We start from the raw sequence: 27,937 nt of genomic DNA on the forward strand, positions 1-27,937 counted from the left end.
AGAATCAATAGACTCGATAAATGTTCTTTCCCTTCTAGATTTTAAATAATTTGCAAGAAGTGAACCAACTTTATTATGGCCGCCGTAGTACCGAGCACTACTACGAAGCATGGTAAATGCGGCTTTATCAGTAGAGATTCTATTGAATTCCATCTTAGCGTGAATAAGTTGTTTTAAAATAGAATCTGATGGGGAAGTATAAAACTGATGTTCTAAGAGTTTGATAGAGGATAATAATGCTTTGTGTTTATTAGAAGACTGCTTCTTTTTCTTGGAAACAAAATCAATAATAAAGCCACGAGCAGCCGCTTTGAAACTATCCCACACCGAAACAGGAGATATTGAGGGATCCTCATTAATAGAGAAGAAGTCCTCTGCTAAAGAAGTGAAGGAAGGAGAAAAAGCTGGGTCTTGTAGAAGATAGTTATTAAATCTCCACCTAGACTTTTGAGAGTGGGTAGGGAGAAGATCTAAGTCTGCAACCACCGGAGCATGATCTGAAAGTAAAATGGGCTCAATCGAGGAGGAAACAAGATTTTGGGCCAAAGATTTAGAAAGAAAAATATAATCAATGCTAGATAAGGGATTATGTGGGGGTGGAAAAAAGGAATACTCTGAGAGATCTGGATTGCATAATCTCCAGGCATCCACCAGTTGAGTCTGTGTAATAAGATGAAAAATTGTTTGTGGGTTTTATGAGGGATAAAGCGTTTCTGGGATTTGCGATCGAGAAAAGGATCTACAACTTGATTACAGACCCCTCCAAGTATAAAAAATTCATCTTTGTTTTGAAAAAACTTTTCGGTAATAGTGGACCAAAATGAAGGATCAGGTTTAGTTGGGTCATAAAGGTTAAACACAGTATTAGGGATATTATTAATTAATAGTTTGACCAGAATCCATCTTCCTTCAGAATCAATATCTTGTGCAATAACAGAACATTTCAACTTTTTGTGACAAAGAATTATGACTCCATTCCTCTTGGTATCGGTAGGTGCAAACCATACAGTGCCAACCCAATTACGTTTAAGTTTGAGAGCTTCAGCCTCGGATAAATGAGTTTCCTGTAACAAAACTAAATCAGGGTTATATGAGGCCAAGTGTGAGAGAATTCACTGCCTCTTTATGGGATTATTAAAACCTTTTATATTCCATGTAATTACTCTGAACGTGAAAGATTAACATCATAGAAACAACAGTATAATTTTTGAGAAAAAATACAATTGAGCATAAAATGTAAAACAAGTAACTGAAAAATAGAAGAAAAAGATAGCAGTAATAAGGAAGGGTAAGTAATGAAGAAAAAGATATAAAAAAGAAAAATAAAGATCTGAGAAGAAAGAAGATAATGGCAGGAGTTTTCCAGTCTTAGTAAGAGGAGAAACAAAATATGTTTAAAACGAAGAGGACATGATAGGAAAAAGAAAGAAACAAGTAGATAAAGAAAGAAGAAGAGCAAAGGGAAGAGAGGAAAAGGAAAAAGAAGAAAGGAAAGCAAGAATAGAAGACAGTACATATCCAAAAGGACGACTGAAAAAAACATACCTGAGGGGACACAGGACTAGAAAGAGACTGGGGCAGGAACGACACATGAAAAAATGAACCACCTGAACACGAGGAGTCCAAACCACACCTCAACTGGACAGGAAATAGAAGAGAATCGGAACCATGATATGAAATAAGGCGTGGACGAGGGAACCTAAAAGAAGAACAAGATGACAAAGACAAATGATAAGCAACAAACATACAAAGCAGAAAAATTACACGCAATACTGAACATCAAATGAACAACTAATAAACCTTGGGAAATGTCAATAAAATCTGATTATATAACGAGAACAGACTCCAAAGTGTTGAATTAACTCAACAAGAGCAAACATATCATGAAACATTTCAAATGTAATTGAAGAAGTACCAATGCATTAAAGAAAAATAATCTAATCAGCCATTAGAGGGTCCAGCAGTATCCATGTTGCTTGGAGTATGAAATTGAAGGACATTTTTAAGTTCCACTGGATCCTCAAAAGACCAAGTTCTATTTTGATAAGTCACCTTAAATAAACAAGGATGAAAAAGACCGTATCTGGCTCCAAGAGACCGAAGAGGTGGGCGAAGACTTTGGAATTCCTTCCTCCGATTTGCCGCAGCGTTGGAGACATCCTGGGAGAAAAATACCTTCTGACCAAGCCAAGAAATTTGACGTTTGGCTCTAGCTCTAGCTGCAGAGAGGACTGAAAGGAGATCTGTGAATTTTAAGAAAAGGATGGTCTAGCTGGAGATGCAGAGAGAGAAGGACGAGGACCAAGCCTGTGTGCTCTCTGGATGTTAAGAGATGTGGTAGAAGGCATGTCTAAGAGCTTCGGCAAAAAGGTGGTAAAAAAGGAGACTGGGTCGTCACCCTCCAAAGTTTCAGGCAAACCATAAATGCGCAAGTTATTCCTCCTATTGCGATTTTCCAAATCCTCAGTATGTTGTTTCAAAGCACAAATTTATTTTTCTAAAGAAGAGAGTCTCTGGGTATCTCCTTGAACCACCAAAAGTTGCTGTTCTACTGAAGATACCCTGGTTTCCATTGTAGACCACTTCTCCTCCAAGAATTGCATTTTGTTATTCGTTTCCTCCACAAATGGGCGTAAGGCGCGAATCTCCTCTAACAGTAACTCCATAGAGATGGGTGAAGGCACCGTATCCGGAGATGGAGAGCCTTGTTTCAGATGCTTAGAAGCTGAAAATGATGGAGAAGATTTAGAAGAAGACTGTGATGAGGAAGAACGGTTAGAGGAGACCCCAGCCATTGATCCTACAGCAGTAGGTATACTCAGGGCAGAGGAAGGAACAGAAGACATTGTTAAAGTATGTCCTCTACGTGTAAAAACGAATTTTGGCTGGTGCAGTATGCTCATAAACATGAATTACCAAGGTGGTATAAAATACAATGAACCATTCAGCAATAACGTTGATGTTCAAACTGTCCCAAGTAGTGAACGTTGAAATACCACTGAGGAGAGAACGACCACACTTGCTTCGCAATAGGAGGTATAGTGAGACTTGGTTGAGAAATGGAGGAAATCCGACTGAAAAAACACCACGTAGTGACGTAAATAAAATTGTATTATGGAATAAAAAACAGCAAAATCCAGTGAAAAGATACGGTAGTTGTCACAGGATCTGAAGGAGGATTAAAAATATCCAGAAGTAAAACATATTAGGGCATCTGACAAAGCATTTGAGGCCAGATTGAAGGAAATTCTGAGGTGATTCCAAGAACAAAGAAAGTGCCATAAAAAAAAAGTTATATTAAATATAACTTGAGAGTGAAAATAATGATTGCAGACATTAGGGCACAAAGTCAATAAGAATATGCTGAAGAGAGGGCAAAATACAGGAACATTCAATGCAGGAGCCTTGCAGGAGCCGATAATCATCCAAAATGGCGGGCGCTCCTCACAGAAGCCACTCGCGGCTGTTACTAATGAAAGCGCAACGCGCTTTAAACAGAAATCAGCTCCTCAGGACCGCTCATCCCCGGTATCAGAAACTGAGGTTTCCCATCGAAACGGGTGTCAAATTACACATCCGTAGATCTGCCGATATCCCGAGGGTGTGGAGCTTTCGCCTTAGGCGGCCATTTGCTCCAGCGTCGAAGCCACGCCCCAACTGTCCAATTCTTAACGAGCTGGAAAGCACACCACAGAGGGCACACAACTTTTATACCTCAATGAACTTTTTGGGCAATTTTTATTTAGCACGAACTAGCTCCGGTACATTACTCTACTTGCCCAGAATCACAAGGTTTTGAGCCGAAGCCAGGACTTGTTTTTAATTCCTGTTAATTAATTAGTTAATCCCTTCCTCCCATCCTGTTTTCCATACTCAGCCAATTAGCAAAGCCAATCACTCGTTTTCTATATGTTCTGGCTCTCCAGCTTTTCCACGTTTCTGTTGCCCTTTTCTATTTGTATGCTATTGATCGTTTGGCTGTCTGCTTCTTTCACAGTTTCTTTCTATGCATTCTCTCTCGTGGCGTTCTTCTTCCTGTGTTAAGCTCTGCGTCTTATTTCTCTATGCATTCGTCTGCTTCTGTTTTAAACTGGAATGGCATGGTGAGCAAAAAAACGATGGATTTAGGCCCAGATCTCTGTACTGGGGTGAATGTATGATATTGTTCTGCATTCTGTCCATCAACTGTTGTTTTGGCATTTGTCACGTCGAGTGGGACGGGTATGCTCAGACGTGAGTCCCGTGCTCTCCATGCCACTGGAATCGAGCTATCCTGGCTGAAGAGGGGTGAAACCCCGAAACCGGTCCTAGGATGCTTGGTTCCAGTCCAGGGAGGACCTGGCTTGGCAGGGTTAAGACTGATTTGCATATGGCTGGGTTCAAACTGGAATGGCATGGTGAGCAAAAAAACGATGTATTTAGGCCCAGATCTCTGTACTGGGGTGAATGTATGACATTGTTCTGCATTCTGTCCATCAACTGTTGTTTTTGCATCTGTTTTATAGCTTGTTCTATGTACTGTGCCTCATGTCTTTCCTTTTTCTGGCCTCTCCTCTGCTATCCTTCTTAGTGTATCCCCCTCCCCTCTATCTGAGTGTGTGTTTGCCTTGATTTCTGGGTCTCTTGCAATGTTCTTTTGTTGGTCCCCTCTGTCACTTCTCTTTATTGGCTGGAGAGGCCACGAAATTAGGGGTCCCCGAAAGTGCCCACTCAACATATTCAAAGGAAAGCTCAAACATGTATTGAGCAAGGAGCAATGTCAACAAGTTAAACTCATTTTAGGCCCAAAGGACCCTTAAGGCGGCTTAGAATTTCTATTTTTGCTTTGGGGGCCCTGCTTCTCAACATCATTGTAACCCACAAACACTCTGGTCTTATCTAATTTGGGATGACACTAACCTTTTCTGTAAGCATGAATTTTTCAATATTCTGCTCATAAAATTTTGTCACGTCTTTTATGATTACCTCGGGAAGCCACTTTATGCAAGGACCCATCTCCCTATTGTAATAATCACACGGATCGCTTATTGTCAATGTGAGCTTTTTTCCTGTGATCAGGGTTTATAGCGAAATAGGGAAGCACAGAGACTCACTTTACACAGCACCTGTTTGCTCCAGAGGAATGCCAGCGCTCGCAGCAGTCCTGAAAAGTGCTTCAAATAAAAGGTGCGCAGGGACTCTGAACCAGACAGATCGTCTCATTACATCTAAGCCTGTGATTGCTTGTAACCTCCTACGTAAAGGTCCTCGCTGCACGCATTGATTTACCACAAACTTTGATGTCTTTATTGGCTAATGTAATGGATAATGTACTGAATGGCTAAATACTTATAAGGTCCCAAAGGCGAGACCTATTGGCTGTGCCAATGCTTGTTTTTTTTGGGTTTGTTTTCATTTAGAACCTTTTTCAAAAATCATCTAAATTATCTACTGCTTTCATTCCAGAGGATAGTCTTGAATATTTGTACAACAGGAGACCGAAACATTAACATACATTCCACTACTTTCACATACATTTATCATTATTGTGACATTTCCTACACCACAGAAATACGCTTCCCACAATATTCCTTGTATTAAGAGTGGATGACACAGTTCTAGCAATGTGAAATGCTATGTGGAAATATAAACAACCTATATGTGGGATATATATATATATATATATATTTTTTGTTTTGTTGTTAATAGGACCCTTTGAACCCTCTTGTTCAAATACATCCCAACTGATTGTCAATATAGTGCTGGCATGCCCACTTCTTCATTTAATGTTTTTGTTGAATGAATCTCGAATATCAGAAATCGGATTAATTCTTGTGAATTTCGTTCACTGCATTATAGGTTTCTAAAAACATAAATATTTATTTACAGTATTTCTTTGTTTTTGTAAATGAACCCTTAGTTTATACCTGGTAAGCAAAATCACATGGGGTTATTGAGTTGCCCTTCTTTCTTCTGTATTGTTATAGCGCAGACAATGTTGGGGTCCTTTTTGTAACTATGTGGCTTAACCCAGCATCTGCTGGGATTACTTTTTACTATATATCTCTGTTTTTAGTGCGCTAATATCTGAATCAAAATCCTTATCTTATTCAGACGACTACATTACTAAGATAGCTAGAGCTCCTTCTCTGTTAAGTAATAAGCTGCAACAGGTTTAGAACTAGCTAATTTGGGGGGCGTGGCTAGCAGCCGAAGATGGCAGACGTCTGGTAGACGAGCTCCAGGCCGGGGGCACCATTATCCTGTAATTTGCCGCTGTTCTATATGCATGGGCAGCTTCTAAATTCCAGGCGCTGCCTCTGGGGGCCTGTGGGTTGGTCCGGTGTTCCCGCGACTGCTGCACTGATCGCCGTCGCCGGCTGCGGCTCTGTCTCCAGCTTCGTGCCGCTCCGGGCCTGGCTGTGAGGTGACGATCTGCGTCCACGGGGCTGAGGTGCGGCGGAGGCCCCCGACCTGAAGCGGCGGCGGTCCGCACTTGAGCTCCCGGACTGCGGCCTGGTGAGTGAGGGCCGGCGATTGGAGCCGGGCGGCCTCGGTCCCCAGTGGTGTGCCTCCTCTGCGCCCGCCTGCTGATTCACCGCTAATCCTCCGGTGTGGTTCCCTGGGTGCCAGCTGGAGTGTCCGGTGTGCCTACACCCGCCCGGGGGCCTCAGCTTGCAGGGGCGCACCGTCAAACCTGTCCTGGCCGCCTGGGTCGATATGCCCCCGGGCGCGCTGAGCGCCCTGACAACGTGCTGAGCCGGGATCCTGTGGTGGCCCTGGAGGTGTTCTAGTCCTGGGGGCCTCTTCGCGCCACGGCTCGGTGGCGGTGGGCCGGAGGCCCTGTGGGGGCCCGTGGTGGCTGGGGGTTGCCTCCGGAGAACTGCTGAGACTGGACGGCCCGCTGGGGCCCCCCCTGGACTCCGTTGCTCGCCCGCAGGCGGGTATGGCTACTGGGTACCCGTTGGCGGTGGCCCCCCGGGTGGTAGCGGAGGTATCCAGGGCGACGACTTCTGGCCGGGTGGCGACTGGCTGCGATGGGGGCTACCGTGGTGGCCCTGAGACCCGCGGGTGGACACCCACTTGGAGGACTACGCTGGTCTGTGTGGTGCTGCTGAGGGAGGATACGCGTGAAGACGGCACCGGCGGCGGTAGGCCTCGGTCCGACGGCTTTCTTCGCGCCATGCACCGGTGGTGGACCAGCAGCCCTGTGTTGGTGGACTATTTGCTGGTGCGGATGTCTCTGGCTGGTGCCTGGAACCCTGCCTGCGGGAGGGCAGTGACTGTGGTGCCATAGTGGAGCCCTAATACCTGTAAGACTTTGATGACCCTTGATGGACTGGCTTTATTCTGAGCGGCTCTTTCCTTACATTTCCTTAAGTGCCAGAATACTGTATCTACTTGTTATCCTGCTCGCCTTGCGGGGTCTTGTGCCTGATCCGGGGGCGGATACGGAGGTCCACACCGGAACCCAGAGTGTTGTTCTTCCCTCTGCCTGTCGCTCGGCATAGTTCCTGGGGCAGGAATCCTCCAGAGTACGCCCGTCCTTTCCAGATTGTGTGCCTCCTTCTTCACCTTGGCGACGCAATGGGAAGGGTCAGGCCCAGGGTGCCTGTGCGGCCGACTGGGGAGAGCTCTGTGTCACACTCCCTGGACCACGCTGGCGGACGCCCGTGCCCATCAGCAAAGGGGGGGTCACCTACTCCGTCCCCGGACAAACTGGATGTGATCCTCAAACAGATCTGAGACACTCGTTCGGCGTTGGAGGGCCAGCTGGGAGTGATCTCCGTAGACCTGAATCTCCTGAAAGATGACCACAGGAAGCTGGCAGACAAGGTGCGACACACAAACCAGACGGTGGAGCCGTTGATATCCCAGGTGGCGACTCATACTGAACAGCTGACCCTCATGCGCCAGCAGATCGATGCCCTTCAGGCGCGGGCTGACGATGCGGAAGGGCACGCACGTCTCAACAATCTCCGGATAGTGGGATACCCGGAGGGTGTTGAGGGCCTGAACCCCACAACTCACATCGAAAACTGGCTGCGAACGGTGGTGGCCCCTACTGGTCTCTCCCCCCACTTTACTGTTGAAAGGGCGCATCGCGTTCCTGCGAGACGACCTCCTCTGGGAGCCAACCCCCGCCCTATTTTAGCACGTATCCTCAATTATAGGGCTCGCGATCACCTGCTACAGGCTGCTCGAGACAGTGGTCCACTACTCGTGGACAACGCCACCGTCCTTATCTTCCCGGACTATACGCAGGCAGTCCAGCGAAAGCGCTTCTCCTTCATGGAGGTGAAGGCACGGATCCGAGCTGCGGGCCTCCCCTTTGTGCTACTCTTCCCGGCCAAACTGAAGGTGGTCCATCAACAGCGGTCTATGTTCTTCAACACGCCGGACAGTGCATGGGACTGGCTGGACTGAATCTTCCCGGAAGTTCTTCCGGCTAGGCGGCTGGATTCTTCACTGCCGCAATCGCAGAGACCCCCACGAAGGCGGAAAAAGACTATGCTAACGCAGAGCACGACCTCCAGCGTTCCGCCGCAGCAACAAATCCGAGAGGGTCAACGTGAGGCACTGTGCTCGGCCTCATCCCTTCGCTCCACCCGGCCACCGATCAGCACTAGTCCGTCCTTAGGAAATTCTTCTGACACAGATGGGAGCGTGGCACTATTCCCGTCGGATTCCACTCACCTAAGCAAAGACCCCCTAGAGTGCCTCCCGGACTGACATTCTGACTTCCTCTCTTTATTGCGGGGGTTTGTTCTCCGGAGGCGAGCTTTGGGAGTGAACATCCCCTCACTGCTTGTCTCCTATGCATTTAGCTTACCTCAGTGTGCCATTGGACCATATTGCAGAATCCGGTTATGTATGAGTAGTTCCCCGGCCTGTCCTGTCTTGGGCACTTCCACGATTTGTACACGCTACTGATAACTCAGTGTGAAGTTAACTTTTTCCCCCACTAGGCGATAGCACTAGTTCTGGTTCTGCAGTTATGATTCGTTTACAGTTTGGTCGGATGCGGTTGGGGCGTTGGACCCAGTATTGGGTAACAAGGTTTTTGTTTACAGGTTTGCCGCACGGTCTGAGAGGAGGCGGGATGGGGGTGGGGGATCTGGGGGGGAGGGGTGATTTTCTCCTGGTACGATGACAGTCCCAAGGTCGTATGTCCCCATCTCCTGGAATGTGAGGGGCATGGGCTCCATTCAGAAACGTCACCGTGTAGTGGCCCAGTTGTACCGCCGTAAGGCTCAAATAGTATGTTTCCAAGAAACTCACCTGGTCCATTCCAAGACCCTGAAATTGCAAAAACGTTGGAGAGGTCATTTCTATGCCACTGCATACTCCGCCTTTTCTAGAGGGGCTGCAATATGGCTCCGGGCTGGAGTCCCCTTTTCTTTGTTAGAGATGTGTTGTTGCGGGGCCTATTAGATGGCTCGCCCGTAGTGCTGGGCTCTTTGTATGCCCCTAATGTAGATCATGTACAATTCCTCTCCCTGGTCTCCTTAGCCTTGTCTGATTGGAGTGATTGTCCATGGTTGCTTGGTGGAGATTTGAATGCTGTCTTTGATGTTGAGCTAGATCGTTCTCACCCCCCATTGGCTGGCACTGCTGCGCGGACCCGTGCCGCGGCCTTGGGTCAGTGGGCTCGGGGTTGGAACTTGCTGGATCTTTGGAGATCGCAACATCCGACTGCTAGGGAGTACTCCTTTTATTCTTACCCCCATCACTTGCATACACGCCTGGATTACTTCTTGGGTTCGCCGACTTTGTCCTTTGCTGTCTCCAACTGCACTTATTTTGGCAAAACCCTATCCGACCACAATCCTATCGAATTGTGCCTTCAGTGGGGCCGGTCCCCGGCGCCGATACCGACTTGGAGGATGCAACCCTTCAATTAGAAGACCAGGTCTTCCGTGATACATTACAAACGGCGATCACCACATACTTTGCTGTTAACGAAGGCACTGCCTTGACACGTTCCTTAGAATGGGATGCTTTCAAGGTCTCTATACGGGGGTGTCCCTGAGCTCCTTGGTGGGGGCCCGCAGGGAAGTGATCTGGGACCTAACGGACCTGGAGGCAGCGCTGCAGGAATATGAAGAAGCGGCCCAACTGGACGAGCAGGCCGAGGAATCCTTGCAGACGGTCAGAATTAAGTATGCGGAAACTCTAGAGCGTCTTCGCTTATTAGATTATAGGGCGTACACCCAGCGCACGCACTCGTAGGCTGACAGAGCGGGCACGTTATTAGCGTGGCTTATTGCCCCCCCAACTTGTCCTACTCCCATGCTGGTTATTAATACCGCACAACACGGACAGGTCCAGACTCAAATGGGGATCAACTTGGCGTTTCTGACCCATTACTAGACACTCTATGGGGCGCACCCAACACCGGGCGCGGAGGATGTGACTGAGTTTCTGGCGCAGGCGAACTTACCAGTGCTGTCTGCAGCAGAAATTCATGACTTAAAGGCACCGATCACCCCGGCCGAGATCAGAGTAGCTATTAAGTCCTTAGCCCGTGGGAAGACCCCTGGCTCCGACGGGCTACCCATTGAATTTTACTCCACTTTCTCACCTCTCTTAATCCCCAAACTACTTAATGTCTCTATATGACATCACTCGCAGAAGGGAGGTTGCCCCCTACCACTCGGGAGGCGATCGTCACATCCCCCTTAAAGCCGGAGTAAGATCCCCTAGATATGTCATCCTATCTGCCTCTGTCGATCCTTAATACAGAATATAAAATTCTTAGTAAACTCCTTGCTAACCGCCTTCTCCTACTTCTTTCGCGGTTGATCCATACAGACCAATGCGGCTTTGTCCCACGGCGGAGTACATCGCTGAATCTTCGGCGCTTTCACGCCCTCTTGCATGCCTCCGGGCTCCGACCACCTAGGGCAGGGTGTCTATCCTTGGACATATCGCAGGCCTTCGACACTCTAAGTTGGTCTTATATGCTGGAAGTGTTGGCTAAAATGGGCGTTCCCCCAGAACTATGTGCCTGGATTCAGCTGCTCTACACAGCCCCCACGGCCAGGGCGAATACAGGTTCGATTATCTCCTCGGCCTACCATACCTTTCAGGGTACGCGCCAGGGTTGCCCATTATCGCATATATTGTTTGTTTTGGTGCCAGAGCCTTTGGCCCAGAACCTTAGGCGGGCCATGGTCCCCCATGGCATTCAGATGGAGGGTGTCCTGCATTCAGTCTCGCTTTACGCAGACGACATGCTGCTTTACTTTCGTGATCTCCAGGCCGACATGAGGGAAGTGGCGGATTTTTTTCTTTACTTTGGGGAGGTTTCTGGGTTTCACCTCAATGCTTCCAAATCTATAGCCTATTCCTTCAGTGGCACGCTCACGGCTCCGGAGCTACGTTTTGGGCCTTTGTCCTTCAGGGTGGCACCAGTCAGTTTTAAGTACTTGGGGATTAATATCTATCGGTCCGTGCCGGATGTCATAGCAGGCAACCTGGTATGCACAATCTCTTCCATAGGTTCCCAAATTACATTTTGGAATACATTGCCTCTTACCATCGCGGGACGGTTGGCGATATCTAAGATGGTGATGCTGCCTCGCCTGCTTTACCATTTCGTCAACATCCCGGTGGTATACCCCGCTTGGATCTTTCGAGAGTTGGATACCCTGCTGATCTCGCTGGGTCCAGGGAGGCATAGGGTGGCATTAGCTAAGCTGCGGATGCCGAGTGGTGCCGGTGGTATGGGAGCACCCAACTTCATGGCATATTGCATTGCTGGTCAGCTGCAGTGGATGGCCTACTGGCTGGCCGGGAAAAACCTGTTTGAAATAGGCTACACCCCGACCCAACTAGCGCGTGGTACCTTGCAGTCGTTGTTGTGCCCCGGTGCCCCTAAGCCATCGGACCCCCCGGCCCTACTGAAGATAGCGCTTCATTATTGGACAAGGGCATGTAAGTATGCTAAAATCCAAAATCCATATTCTCCCAATATACATCTGTCTGGCCTCCCCACGAGGCAGGGAATTCTGAGTGCCGGTCGATTACGGAATTGGGCGCAACATGGGGTGGAGACAATAGGAGCCTTTTTTCAGGAAGGCAGTTTGATGCCCCACGTGGACTTTGTGTGGGTGAACGCGGTACCCTCAACATTCCACCTCCTGCGCTCCCTCCACATAGTGGGCCATGGACGTTTCCTGGTTCGTTGGCTTTACCGTGGCCTCCGAGAACACACACAGATTTCCTTGGCTCCACTCAGGTTGCGGTGGGAAGCAGATTTGTCCTGGGCCTTTAGTGATAGAGAGTGGACCTATATACTGGAATACCCTAAGAAAGTGTCCCGCAAGTGTAGGTTGAAAACTATTCAATTGTTTGTCCTCCACAGGGCTTACCTTACATCCCATACACCAAGTAAGATGTACAACACAGTGGTATCGGCCTGTCCTCGTTGCCCGGCACCAGATGCCGACATGATGCATATGCTGTGGCTCTGTCCGGCGCTGCGGGGATACTGGGGTAGGATAACGCAAGTTTTATTTACAATCACCGAGCGCCCCTCCTGGGACACAACAGAGGCTTGTTTATTGGGCCTTTTACCGCTCCCCCTTAAAGCGAAACTGTTGCGTCGTTTTGTCAATCTGACTTTAATGCTTGCAAAGCGCCTGATAACACAGCGTTGGAAGTCTCGTGCCCCACCGCGTGTAGAGGCCTGGTGAGAGGAGGTGTTGCGCTGGTCGGTGGCGAAGCGAGAGGCCCTGCACCGTGAGGAGAGTCGGGGGCTGCGCAAGCGTCCTATCTCCCTTGAATGGGCACACTTGACTGAGCTGTTTAAAAGTGAAATGGGGGAGGAGGCTGCAGGGACCCATCCCCAGAGTTCCCCTGTATGTGCTGTGGTACTTGTCAGCGGATAAGATTGGTGTTTGATGGAACCTGTCCCCTGGCAATGAGAGATGAAGTATCCCAAATGATTGAAGCCACTTCCCGGTGGGTGGTGGTTTACTCCTCCCCTCCTTACTCCACTTATTCTCATTCATCTAGTTCTCCCCTCTTGCTGCACTGTTCTGCCTCCTCCCTTCCCCTGCCGCATGCTTAGGGTGTGGTCTCCTTCCCCCCCCCCCGGGAATGCCCTGCGGCCCTCAGACCGAATTTTTGTGGCATGGGTTGGTTATGGTGGGTGGGTTCTGGGTGGGATGGGGAGTTGGGGGGATATTGGGTGGGCACCGCTCCCCGTGGGTAAAGTGTCTTGAAGGATGGTTACTTAGTGCATAGCAATGTGCGTGATTGGTTGCCTTTCAGGCCGACCTGATACATTTTAAGAATGTACAGACAAATGTGCTACACTGCTTACAGGTTGGCGCAAGATGCTTGCGATGTCTCCACTGCCATATATGTACTTAATGTGATTAATGCAATATGTAATCCATTGCTCCTTCTAATGAAATTTTTTTATAAAGTTTGTTATAAAAAAGACTAGCTAATTTGAATCGTCCTAAAAAAAGGAAATTAGAACAGAACTAACAGATTTCCTAAATGCCAATTGTATCCCGGTAGGCCTTCAGGTAAAGAACATCCCAGCCATTTTACTAATTAAGAGCTCAAAACCAATTTCCGTTTTTACCAAGAACAAATGCTCAAGGACCAGGATAGTCTTAAGCATAGAAACCGCACTTAGACACATCAGATTGATTAAAATAGAAATAGATGAATTAGAAAAAAACTTTTAGGTGATCAAACACCCTCTAATGTGAAAGCTGCGCTAAAAAGTCTAGAAGCTTATATCAAGGAGTTTGAAGCAACTAATATTGTAAAAAAAGACTGAAATAAAGAACATACCTTTCTCATCTTCGAAAATACTTCTTACAGGCAACTGTGTCTCTTCCAACTTCTAAAAGAGTCACCTTTTCTGACACAGGCTGTGACTCCGATAGTAACGGAATCAATCTGATACTCATCACTTCGGATACAGTGATCAATCCTGAACTTCCAGAGCCCAGGGCCAGACGGGGCAACTACAGCACACAAGGTAGAGAGGAGGCAGAAGAGGACGGTATAGAAATCAGTACACGCCGGGTCAAAGACAAACCTGAAACCAATATAACGAATGGTAGACAGCAGTAACCTGTGGATTCCTATATTTAACTTGTCCTCATATGATCTTAATGAATTTGAGGCAGCAGTCTTAAGTTCAAGACTTTTCTTTGTCCCAATACACCGTAATGACTTGTTTCAAACTAGAATTGAGATGTGTCATTTTTTCCACTCTATTTGTCTCATATTTGTTTTAGTACAAATGAGACTTTGCCTATATTTGACACCACTGCGTTACATAATCCTTCTGATTCTTACCCAACTAATCAGATGATCAATAAGGGCTTTATCACTCTTGAAAATGCAGTCCTTACAGAAATTGACCAAATATTCAAGAAAGATAGGTTTTAGAGATCCAACATGTCCAAACAAAAATAGTTTGCACTGAAGGAACTCCAGTCTCTACCAAACTCTGTAAAAAGAACTACTGATAAAAGTGGAGGTCATAGTGAACAGGAATGACCAAAACAGTGACATTCTCAGACAACTGTTGAAGTCTGATAATTAAAAGAGATTGCTGAATGGTCCCACTCCCTCTATTAGAAAGCTCATTAGCGTTACCACTAAAGAAGGTTTAGATGAAAAATGGCTCAGTTAATGGGAATACTCTTTCTTTAGCAAAAGTGACTATGCTATACCTACCTTTTATGTTTTGCCTTAGATACATAGGAGTCCATCTTGAGATTCCTGGCTCAGTATGTTGACTTCTTTATAAACCTTTTGCTGTTCAAAATCCATCTTTCATTAGGTACAGTACTCCTGGTATTATTATCATTAAAGGCCTCACTTTTAATAGGTATACAAATGTATTGGTTACAATGGATTTAGAGAGTCTTTAACAAAGCATCCTCCATCACAAGCTATACAAATTATTCATAAGACCATGGAGACCAGAAACAGACCCCATCGAGTACCATCAGTCATTATCACCAAATATGCAGATATGGGTTTGAGAAATAACTATTTCCTTTTTGAAGGTGACTTTTTGGACAAATAAAATGTGTTGCAATGGGAGCTGTTTTCGCACCTAACACAGCAAACCTTTATGTGCTTAATTTTGAGAATTAATCCATTTACTCACAAACTAATCTTCTTCGCTCGCACATTGTCAAATAGGTAACATACGTTGATGATGCACAGCAATGATTCTGAACTCACACAAATCCACTCTTGGTTAAATACATGCAATATCAATTTCACCTTCACTAGTGAATATGATTCAGCAACGATTAATTTCCTTGATCTTACTATTAAAGAATCTGATGTGTTTTGTACCCCAGTCTGTACACTAAACCAACGGCCGGAAATACATTATTAAAGTACAATAGTCACTATCCACAGAGTCATAAAGATAACTTACCCTTTGGGCAGTTTTTGCCTCTCCAACTTAATTACACCAAAAACATGAGAACTTGTGTGAGGCCAAAGTCTTGCACGAGAATTTGAAGGCCTGTGGTTATCCATCCAGATTGCTAAGAAAATCACTCACATGGACATGGTACAACCACAGAGAAGCTCTATTACAGGTCAAAGAGATACCTAGATCCTCCTGTTTAGTCTGTGTCTCTACCTTTAGGACACATTCTAACCAGATCAAGAAGACCATGTTTAAATACTGGAAATTGCCCAATAATGCTCAGTTATTTTCTAAAAAAACAATGTTTGCGTTCAAATGTGGATTTAACCTGAAATTCAAGCTTGCCAAATCATATTACAAAACGGTTCACCAATCCATTACCCGGACAAAAGATATTTTTTATCACCTATGGTTTGGCTTACATCGCTAAAACCGCATAAACTGTGTGGAGAAGAATTCTGCAACACTAGTCTCAAATCAGATGTCGGTTTGAACATGCCCCAATGGTGGAACATTATTTACAACACAGGCATTCACTCAAGGAGATGAAATGGTGTGTAATTGAGATGATTAAACCTACTATCCTCATGATCCCCCGTTTCGTCCAATAGTGTCTGGCTGCAAATCCATTTTTGACCCCATTGGAAAATTCCTGGACTATTACCTACAGAAGTTCGTACAATCTTGGCAAACTTATCTTAAAGACACTACTCACTTTCTCCAAATGCTTCAACACTTGACCTTTGACCCTCAAGATTCCATTTACTTGTGCACCATTGATGTCACAGCTCTTTACACCTCTATCCCACACGCAGCAGGCCTTGAAGCGGTAGAATGGGCTTTATTTAAAATGGAAGACATTGAGATTGAGAAGGTCTTGATTTTGCAGCTTTTGAAGTTTTGTCTACATAACAGCTACTTCCAGTACCAACAGAAATTTTACGCACAACTGAATGGCACTTCGATGGGCTTTTCGGGAGCACCAGCCTATGCGAACATCTATATGGCACAATATGAACAAGATCATATCAATTCGAATACCGAATGGTGGTCTAAAATACGTCTATATTGTCGCTATATAGACGACATTTTCTTGATTTGGAGTGATTCAGCACAGTCTTTTATCTCTATGATAGAGACACTCAATAGGAGCCATACTCATATTCAATTGACCTACACCATTCACAAGGACTCCATTCATTACCTGGATGTACAAGTTACTAAAACAATCATGAATCAATTTCACACTACGGTTTTTCATAAACCTACTGATCGCAACAGCCTGTTAACCTTCACAAGTTTTCATCCACGGCATCTCATCAATAATTTACCATTGTCTCAATTTACTCGAATTCGCAGAATTTGTTCTGATCCTGACAACAGAACAGTACCCTTCAACTACAAATAACTTCCAAAAAAATTTCGGCAAGAGGATATCCACAGGAGGTGTTACAGAAATGTCTAACACGAGCTACGTCTTCATCAAGAGCTGATCTATTGCAACAGAAACCACGTACTGCCTCTACAAGACTTGTATTTGTCAGCAGCTTTTCTACATCCTCAAACAAAATCAAGAAGATTATTCTCTCACGGTGGGAATTGCTACAACAGGAACAAGATTTTCAAAACCTGTTCTTGGAGAAACCTATGTTTGCATACACTAGAGGTAAAAACTTACGGAACCTCTTGAAATCCTCCAACACTACTGACAAACCAGTGGTTTACCATGGTACTCGTAAATGTCATTCATGTATTCACTGCAATAATGTCATAACAGGAAACTTTTTAACTCATCCCACATCTGGCTTCAATATATGCCTGAAACACAATAGTGACTGCAACACCACTCATGTCATTTATTGCATAAAATGTCCTTGCGGCAAGGCCTATGTAGGCAAAACTGAGCGCAAAATAAAAACTCGCATTACAGAGCACAAATCCAGGATTAGGAACAAAAGCAGCACCTCTAGCCTTGCTATGCATTGGCTAGAAGCCAAACACACAATTTCCCAACTTCGATTCCAAATCATCGAGTGTATTGATGTTAAACCAGGCGTAGACACCACCAATTTACTTTTGCGCAGAGAGCTCTTTTGGATTCAGAAACTACAGACTCTGGCCCCATGTGGGCTTAATGATCGTTTAGATTTTTCATGTTTCTTGTGAATACAGGATTAACATGTTTATTCATAGTTTCTATGTATCTAGTGACTCACTACTGGTCTTTTCGCTCTACATCTCCATTAAGTATTTTTTTCTTACTGTTATGAAGCATTCTTCTTTCCTCTAATTTTCTTTTTGGTGTTCAGCTGGTTTTTATAAACACTTTTATTTTCTTTTTTTGCTATCATTTGATATCACACTGTCTCCACTAGTAAACTACTATTCACCTTATCCAGCATCCACATTCCCATTAGTTTGTTCTATATTGCATCCAGCATTTTTGTGCTCGGGCACATTTCTATATACTCGTTCTATTTTTTCTTCATTATATATCAAACTGGCCATGGACCCACGTGTTATCTCACGGTTTTTATTACTAATTTTTTCAGCTAATTATAGCGGATGTACTATGTCGACCGAGTATTTTTGTTGATTCCTTGCTTTAACATAGTGGTAGTTACTTATTTAGCCCAAGCGAGTACTTGGATGTTTCTCCTGTTGCTTGATTCATACAACGCATTCATCGTTTCTTTGGTTCGTTCTACCTTGTTTTTTTGTGTACACATCTTTATTAGTTGCATGGTACGGTTTCTCATTCGCATGTTTTCGTATTTTTTTCTTTTTGTAGATAGGTAACACACACTCTTCAACATGGCGCTTCCTGCCAGTCCTCTTTCACTTGTTAGTATTTTCTCTTCCGTTTCGTCATCCTCATTTTATAATACGGCGCGAGATTCAAATTTGAGACATCCCGTTGCACCAACAGGACGTTAGTGTGTTGACCGGACCACGTATCATTGTCGGTATTTCCGTGTGAGTATTTTTGAACTTGCGCAACAGTTCCACAGTTATTTGCTCATAATTCGCCGTGGCAACATGTTAGGATTGGTTTTTATACGTTTCCTTTTGTTATATTTCAGCGCTTCATTTAGAATCGGAACTAGCACCAGCGTACTTTCACGTCCCATTTGAGTGACTGACTTGTCACACATCGTACATCATCTATTGCCCGGCCAACGTTTTGGAACTTCCCTCTTTCGTTCTTTTTTTGTGAGTATAGTTTTCGTGTTGTTTACCAGAGTTAGAACACGTTTCCCGGTTTCTTTTTTCAATATACTATTTTATCACATTTCTTTCAGCCCACTTTCCCATCATTGTTTACAACACCATAGAATTGGTAAGTTGAACTTCCTCTTCTTTACTCACGCATCACTTCCCACACGAGCATTTGCATTCAGTCTATGATTCTCTTATTTTCTTTTATTTTTCAGTTGTTTTAGGTGCAGTTAGCTGCACACATTCATTCCCGTTGCTTTTATGGATTCGTAAACATTATCTTCGAGGTGAGGTTATAATTATAATTAACCTTTTCATCACATCACATTGTACATTTACTTCTGGACTTTTCTCACATTTTCATGCTTCGTCTTGTATCCCGTTACTTTCATCTGCCATTCATTCACGCTATTGGGTGCTCATACTAATATCTTCCTTTAGCCAACGTAGGGTCTATCTATCATACGTGTGGGTCATTGATACGTATTATTTAACATGTTAATTGCACGGTTTTCCACCATGGACCCTTCTTGTATTAATGTATTTAGCTTCTTGTTATTGATTAAGTAATATATGTAATTTTTCCACAGATTGCCCCTGACGAAGGGACAGTTAAGTCCCGAAATGCATTGGGCTCACCAACACATCAACTTGTGATTTTCTCGATATATTATGTTGCATATTACATCATTGCATTGATTGTGGTAGATGACTACTATTATGTATACTTGTTGTTTTTCTTATGACGATGTAATATGATGTTGTCTTTACATATATGCGAAAAAATATATGTTTAAATGAACACTACTTCTTTGTAGATTTTGATGTTTGTCAAGGAGACTAATTGTTCGTAACGTAGTTACCATTAGCACAGTGCGCAGCGTCAATCACTAGTTGGTTGTCCCCTTTTCATCTAGTTTCCCTCATGCCCGATTGACAGCGAGCATCACGCTGCAGCACCTATATCATTTAGAATATACCTTTCTGATCAGTTAGATAACAGGTGTGCGCTGCCCATCTTTCTTTAGTACCAGCATTCTTCTGTCTCAGCAGCAGCACCCACTTGTCAATTATGTCATTTGATGCCATTACAAACATCACGGACAACAGAGCCAACACGAAAGCTTATACCTCAGATGAGGCTTCCCAAATATATTCACTCATACAAGAAGTCAAATTCACGGATACCCATGGTGGATCGATCACCCAACAACTCCGGCAACTTGAATTCATTACTAGGAGACAGCTTAATCAGAGACTTCATGCCTCCACTCTTGTTCAATATCATAAAGCAAAAAGAATTCCGCGTGGACTACGTCTGGCCATCAAACCAATGCTATTTCGCTTTCATTTGAATACAGCTTTCATGGACAAATGGTACTCAATCCTTAATAAGTGCTCATTAGATCTCATACTCCTTATTATTGAAGAATTGTCAAAAACCATTAAAGATCTGGAAGAAGAAATTTGCTCCTTAAAAACTGAGTTAGAATTCCGCATGGAAGCAGACTCTTGGAAGTTGCATTTGGAAATTCTCAATCAGAAATTGGATGGTTATGAGAGGGAGTTACAAGAAGGCAAGTTACGCAAGTATAGACGTGACACTATCGACTATAAACTGAATGAGGTTTATACGTGGGCGGAGATATACACTCGCAAAAGATTTGACAAAAAAACACCAACCACTTCGGATGAAAGTCTAGCGTCAGAAAAGGATACTACCACAATCCGGACACCGGCCTCTTCAGCAAATCTAGTCCATCAATCTGGTTCTCCTTCTCCAGGGGATAATGTACCAACTGCCACTATGCCTATGACTTCAACAGCATCCACGTCTTCTTTTTTATCACAGGCTACGGATCAGGGGCGCCCACCTCCACCAAGAGAAACGTCCAAATCCACTATCCAAGAAAAACCAGGAGAGGGAAAGGAAGGCAGCGGCAAAGCTTTACGAAGTGGGAAAACGGTGAATTAGTGATTAATATATCATCATACATCCTTACCAACCAAGAAAAGTCCCTTTTGGGACGTGGATTATCGTTTGTACCCACATCTCACGCCAACCACTTACAAACACAAGGAGAATTTTTTAGATTCATGCGCACCATTCGTCTAAAACATTTCTTCAATGATGTCGCATTAGATACCACACAAGATGATACTTCTACCCATCACCAATTCAAACCTAAGAGCACCTTCATGCCACCATTATCTCACAAAACTTTGGATAGTTTTGAGACATTGGTCAATAAAGACTTGGAAAAACTCAATTACAAACCTAAACATCATAGCAATATGTCAAAACATGAACGTCAAGTTCTTCTGAAATTGTCCACTAATCCCTTGATCACAATTCAACCGGCAGACAAAGGAGGAGCTATAGTGTTGATGGACACAGAATACTATCATTCTAAAGTACTGGCTCATATTGCTGATACCAACACCTACCTGCCATTATCAAGTGACCCTACAGCACAACTCTTGGAGCTACTCAACTCTATTCTCAACGCGGCGCTTGAACAAGCATGGATTGATAACAACACACGCCTTTTTTTATCATCATCCAATCCACAACGCCCCCATTTGTACATGATCCCCAAAATACACAAGGATCCTCGTGATCCCCCGCTTCGTCCAATAGTGTCTGGCTGCAAATCCATTTTTGACCCCATTGGAAAATTCCTGGACTATTACCTACAGAAGTTCGTACAATCTTGGCAAACTTATCTTAAAGACACTACTCACTTTCTCCAAATGCTTCAACACTTGACCTTTGACCCTCAAGATTCCATTTACTTGTGCACCATTGATGTCACAGCTCTTTACACCTCTATCCCACACGCAGCAGGCCTTGAAGCGGTAGAATGGGCTTTATTTAAAATGGAAGACATTGAGATTGAGAAGGTCTTGATTTTGCAGCTTTTGAAGTTTTGTCTACATAACAGCTACTTCCAGTACCAACAGAAATTTTACGCACAACTGAATGGCACTCCGATGGGCTTTTCGGGAGCACCAGCCTATGCGAACATCTATATGGCACAATATGAACAAGATCATATCATTTCGAATACCGAATGGTGGTCTAAAATACGTCTATATTGTCGCTATATAGACGACATTTTCTTGATTTCGAGTGATTCAGCACAGTCTTTTATCTCTATGATAGAGACACTCAATAGGAGCCATACTCATATTCAATTGACCTACACCATTCACAAGGACTCCATTCATTACCTGGATGTACAAGTTACTAAAACAACCATGAATCAATTTCACACTACGGTTTTTCATAAACCTACTGATCGCAACAGCCTGTTAACCTTCACAAGTTTTCATCCACGGCATCTCATCAATAATTTACCATTGTCTCAATTTACTCGAATTCGCAGAATTTGTTCTGATCCTGACAACAGTACCCTTCAACTACAAATAACTTCCAAAAAAAATTCGGCAAGAGGATATCCACAGGAGGTGTTACAGAAATGTCTAACACGAGCTACGTCTTCATCAAGAGCTGATCTATTGCAACAGAAACCACGTACTGCCTCTACAAGACTTGTATTTGTCAGCAGCTTTTCTACATCCTCAAACAAAATCAAGAAGATTATTCTCTCACGGTGGGAATTGCTACAACAGGAACAAGATTTTCAAAACCTGTTCTTGGAGAAACCTATGTTTGCATACACTAGAGGTAAAAACTTACGGAACCTCTTGAAATCCTCCAACACTACTGACAAACCAGTGGTTTACCATGGTACTCGTAAATGTCATTCATGTATTCACTGCAATAATGTCATAACAGGAAACTTTTTAACTCATCCCACATCTGGCTTCAATATATGCCTGAAACACAATAGTGACTGCAACACCACTCATGTCATTTATTGCATAAAATGTCCTTGCGGCAAGGCCTATGTAGGCAAAACTGAGCGCAAAATAAAAACTCGCATTACAGAGCACAAATCCAGGATTAGGAACAAAAGCAGCACCTCTAGCCTTGCTATGCATTGGCTAGAAGCCAAACACACAATTTCCCAACTTCGATTCCAAATCATCGAGTGTATTGATGTTAAACCAGGCGTAGACACCACCAATTTGCTTTTGCGCAGAGAGCTCTTTTGGATTCAGAAACTACAGACTCTGGCCCCATGTGGGCTTAATGATCGTTTAGATTTTTCATGTTTCTTGTGAATACAGGATTAACATGTTTATTCATAGTTTCTATGTATCTAGTGACTCACTACTGGTCTTTTCGCTCTACATCTCCATTAAGTATTTTTTTCTTACTGTTATGAAGCATTCTTCTTTCCTCTAATTTTCTTTTTGGTGTTCAGCTGGTTTTTATAAACACTTTTATTTTCTTTTTTTGCTATCATTTGATATCACACTGTCTCCACTAGTAAACTACTATTCACCTTATCCAGCATCCACATTCCCATTAGTTTGTTCTATATTGCATCCAGCATTTTTGTGCTCGGGCACATTTCTATATACTCGTTCTATTTTTTCTTCATTATATATCAAACTGGCCATGGACCCACGTGTTATCTCACGGTTTTTATTACTAATTTTTTCAGCTAATTATAGCGGATGTACTATGTCGACCGAGTATTTTTGTTGATTCCTTGCTTTAACATAGTGGTAGTTACTTATTTAGCCCAAGCGAGTACTTGGATGTTTCTCCTGTTGCTTGATTCATACAACGCATTCATCGTTTCTTTGGTTCGTTCTACCTTGTTTTTTTGTGTACACATCTTTATTAGTTGCATGGTACGGTTTCTCATTCGCATGTTTTCGTATTTTTTTCTTTTTGTAGATAGGTAACACACACTCTTCAACATGGCGCTTCCTGCCAGTCCTCTTTCACTTGTTAGTATTTTCTCTTCCGTTTCGTCATCCTCATTTTATAATACGGCGCGCGATTCAAATTTGAGACATCCCGTTGCACCAACAGGACGTTAGTGTGTTGACCGGACCACGTATCATTGTCGGTATTTCCGTGTGAGTATTTTTGAACTTGCGCAACAGTTCCACAGTTATTTGCTCATAATTCGCCGTGGCAACATGTTAGGATTGGTTTTTATACGTTTCCTTTTGTTATATTTCAGCGCTTCATTTAGAATCGGAACTAGCACCAGCGTACTTTCACGTCCCATTTGAGTGACTGACTTGTCACACATCGTACATCATCTATTGCCCGGCCAACGTTTTGGAACTTCCCTCTTTCGTTCTTTTTTTGTGAGTATAGTTTTCGTGTTGTTTACCAGAGTTAGAACACGTTTCCCGGTTTCTTTTTTCAATATACTATTTTATCACATTTCTTTCAGCCCACTTTCCCATCATTGTTTACAACACCATAGAATTGGTAAGTTGAACTTCCTCTTCTTTACTCACGCATCACTTCCCACACGAGCATTTGCATTCAGTCTATGATTCTCTTATTTTCTTTTATTTTTCAGTTGTTTTAGGTGCAGTTAGCTGCACACATTCATTCCCGTTTCTTTTATGGATTCGTAAACATTATCTTCGAGGTGAGGTTATAATTATAATTAACCTTTTCATCACATCACATTGTACATTTACTTCTGGACTTTTCTCACATTTTCATGCTTCGTCTTGTATCCCGTTACTTTCATCTGCCATTCATTCACGCTATTGGGTGCTCATACTAATATCTTCCTTTAGCCAACGTAGGGTCTATCTATCATACGTGTGGGTCATTGATACGTATTATTTAACATGTTAATTGCACGGTTTTCCACCATGGACCCTTCTTGTATTAATGTATTTAGCTTCTTGTTATTGATTAAGTAATATATGTAATTTTTCCACAGATTGCCCCTGACGAAGGGACAGTTAAGTCCCGAAATGCATTGGGCTCACCAACACATCAACTTGTGATTTTCTCGATATATTATGTTGCATATTACATCATTGCATTGATTGTGGTAGATGACTACTATTATGTATACTTGTTGTTTTTCTTATGACGATGTAATATGATGTTGTCTTTACATATATGCGAAAAAATATATGTTTAAATGAACACTACTTCTTTGTAGATTTTGATGTTTGTCAAGGAGACTAATTGTTCGTAACGTAGTTACCATTAGCACAGTGCGCAGCGTCAATCACTAGTTGGTTGTCCCCTTTTCATCTAAACCTACTATCAGACACAACAACTGTCATTAATTGAAAACAAATTGATGTAGAAGCTTGGTTTTAATGTCAGTGTCTAATGAACTTCATTAGGTTTGCTTAACTAACTGGGTGGTTCTTCAAGCAGTCACAGTCTGAATGTTTGACTGACTAGATTATTGTGTGTTCTTTATCTATAACATGGATATGGCTTCTTGTCCAAATTTATGCAGCCCAGACTCTCTATCACTATGTCATTAATCCTATGCTCTGAGCATATTTCTAAGTCATATGGATATCTAACTTGCTTCATTAAGAATTTGAAGTCTTGTTTTCTACTGTGTATATGTTCTGATCAATTCTCGTCAACTATGACCACCCAGTAGTGAAATGTACTTAAGGCCTCATTTGCCACTGCATATGTGTTCTTCTCAATATTCTGTGTATATCAACATTGTACACCCATAATTGTAATATATTTAGTTTGATAGCTTTTGTTCATGTCTTCATTGAATATTACACATTCCTTACCAGACATCATATTGTCCTTATGCAACCTTCAGATTTTTGGCTCTATTATGCCAAATGAATTTGTCAGTGAGCACATGTTCAGCAATTGGTTTCCAGGGATGCACCAATCCCTAGTGGATAGTAAGGTCCATGGTCCCAGGGAACTTGCTAAGGAGACGGACCACTGGCTCAGCACCAGGGTCCATAAGAAAGTACCTGGGAGTGACCACAAGACGTGTGATTCCGTTTCCTCTGCTGAGTAAGAGATAGGTCAATGAAGACACAGACAAGACCCAGAATAAGGTGGGCGGAAAGGTTCCCATGCCACTTCTGAAAAACACGGAGGAGTTTCTGATGGTTCTGATGGGAGGTGGCACACGGTGCCCCATTATCAGCTACGGTATTTTTCTGAGTTAGGACACAAGGGGGACTCTGTGTGGCCTAAGAAACCACCCATTTGGTGGGAACTCTGCAGTGGTGGCCAATGTGGCCTTAGGCGTAAATAGTAAATTGTACCTAGGGGCAGGTGTTACACCATGCCCTAACCTCCTTTAGTTGGGAGTTGAACTCAGCGGGTAGACTGGTGATCCCTGAGGGTGGTAGTAGTAACTTCCACCAGGTCTCAGTGAATGAGATTCCCATCACTGCTCTGACAGATGCTGGATACAGCCAGACCATGGTGGTGAAAAGACTGGTATCATCAGATCAGTAGACCCGACAGGTGTATAGTGTAACTCAGGCCCAGGGTGAGGACATTTACCACCTCATTGCTTTGGTATACCTGGAATGGGGTTGGGAGGTGACCCAGAAGAAGGTCATAGTTAGTCCCCAGAAGTTCAATGACGGCATTCTGGGAAGTGAATTGCCATGGTATTGGAAGAGCTAGGAGGGGTGGCCATCCAGGGTTCCCTGAACGTTAAGGTATTTGGGGTTACCACTTCCAAACAGAGGGAACAGAGGTCCAGCTGAAGGGGTAGGGGGAGGAAAGGCTCATCCCTGGCTCCTGGCCAGCCTTAGGGTACAGACCCTGGACTAGAGTACTAGTCTCAGATTTCCACCCCTAGAGAGGTGGGAAATACAGTAGGCATAAGGTGCCTAACACCTGGGGCTCTTGCCCCCCCCCCCCCACCTCGGAGAAACCTCAGAGGTCGGAGACCCCTGGTTGGCCTGGGGCCTGACTCTGGACACTGACATCTGTCAGCAGTCTCTATTGGTTACTGTCCTTATGCATAGGGTTTTCCTTGGCTTGGAGACAGAAGTCTGATCCAAGAGGTGGAATGGGTCACATCATGTTGTTGGACTTGGTGCTATTGTCTTCCTACTGAGATGCATCTGTGAGCATGTTTAAGTTAGGAAGAGCACAGATGGGGTCCACAAATGAGGAGCAGGGTTTCCCACGAGTCAACCATTACCTCAGGAGAGTGTAGACAGAGGAATTCAACTGAGCTCAGAGGGGCAGAGATCTGGCAAGGGCTTCAATAGTAGAAGGCCATTATCCACTTTCTATCGCCTAAGGAGGGAAGCCAATCAAGGTATTGATTAGTCTACCCTGGTTTTTTGCTGGAGGAGAGCCATGTTAGACTGGGCCTTCTCTCCAGGGTCACCCCAAAATATTTAGCATTTAACCCTCCTGTTTTGCTAAATTTATTTCATTTAGCTTTTAAGACTCTCTGCTCTTTATCACCGCTAACCAGTGCTAAAGTGATTGTGCTCTCTCCTCTAAACATGTTAGCATTTCCTTACACCCAATCAGCACATTTAATTTTCTTATACGCCCCTAGTAAAGTGATACTTCATGCATCAAGGGCCTGTAAATTAACTGCTGCTAGTGTGTCTTCAGCACTTATTGTGCTCCCCACCTTAGTAGCCCTTTAAACATGTCTCAGGCCTGCCATTGCATCCTGTGTGTGCAGTTTTAAACTACCATTTCCAACTGTCAAAATAAACCTTTCGCCATTCCTAAACCTTCCTTTTTAATACATAGAAATTACTCCTATAGCAGGCCCTAAACAGCCCAAAGGGCAGGGTGCATCGCATTAAAAAATGTCAGACATGTACTTTTAGGTTTTACATGTCCTGGTAGTCAAAAACTCTCAAATTAGTTTTTTACTATTGCAAGGCTAACTGCTCCCGTAGGATTAAATCGGGTTACCTTATTACATTTAATACTTATTTACATTTAATCTTTTGTGTGGGAGCAGGTAGGGACATCATGTTTGGTGTCTCAGGAATTATAATTTAAAATCGTCTTTAATGGTTAAGTCAGATTTTAGGTCACAATTCTGAAAATACCACTTTTAAAAAGTTGATATAGACGTAGGGAAGACCCAATATACCCTTGGAGGCTTGGGTAAATCAGACAATAATGGGTTAAGGTGCCTACAAGGGATTTTGTTTCAAATGAAATATCCTATTATTAGTCAAGGAGTTTCTTTAAGGTTGAGTCTACTTAGAACAGACACCACAATGTCAGTCGACTAGACCAAAGAATTAATGAATATATGGAAAGTACAAACACGGGGATATCTTGTATGAAGTATACAAAAAAATGTTATATGTATAAATCAAGTTAAAAAAAGGAGTACAGATGAACAATGAATTCAGCAGTAAATCATGAATGAGGAAATCTTAAATTTATCATCAATTCCAATGGAAACAACA

Source organism: Triturus cristatus, chromosome 9 (assembly GCF_964204655.1).
Source record: "Triturus cristatus chromosome 9, aTriCri1.1, whole genome shotgun sequence".
In the NCBI taxonomy this organism is placed as follows: domain Eukaryota; kingdom Metazoa; phylum Chordata; class Amphibia; order Caudata; family Salamandridae; genus Triturus; species Triturus cristatus.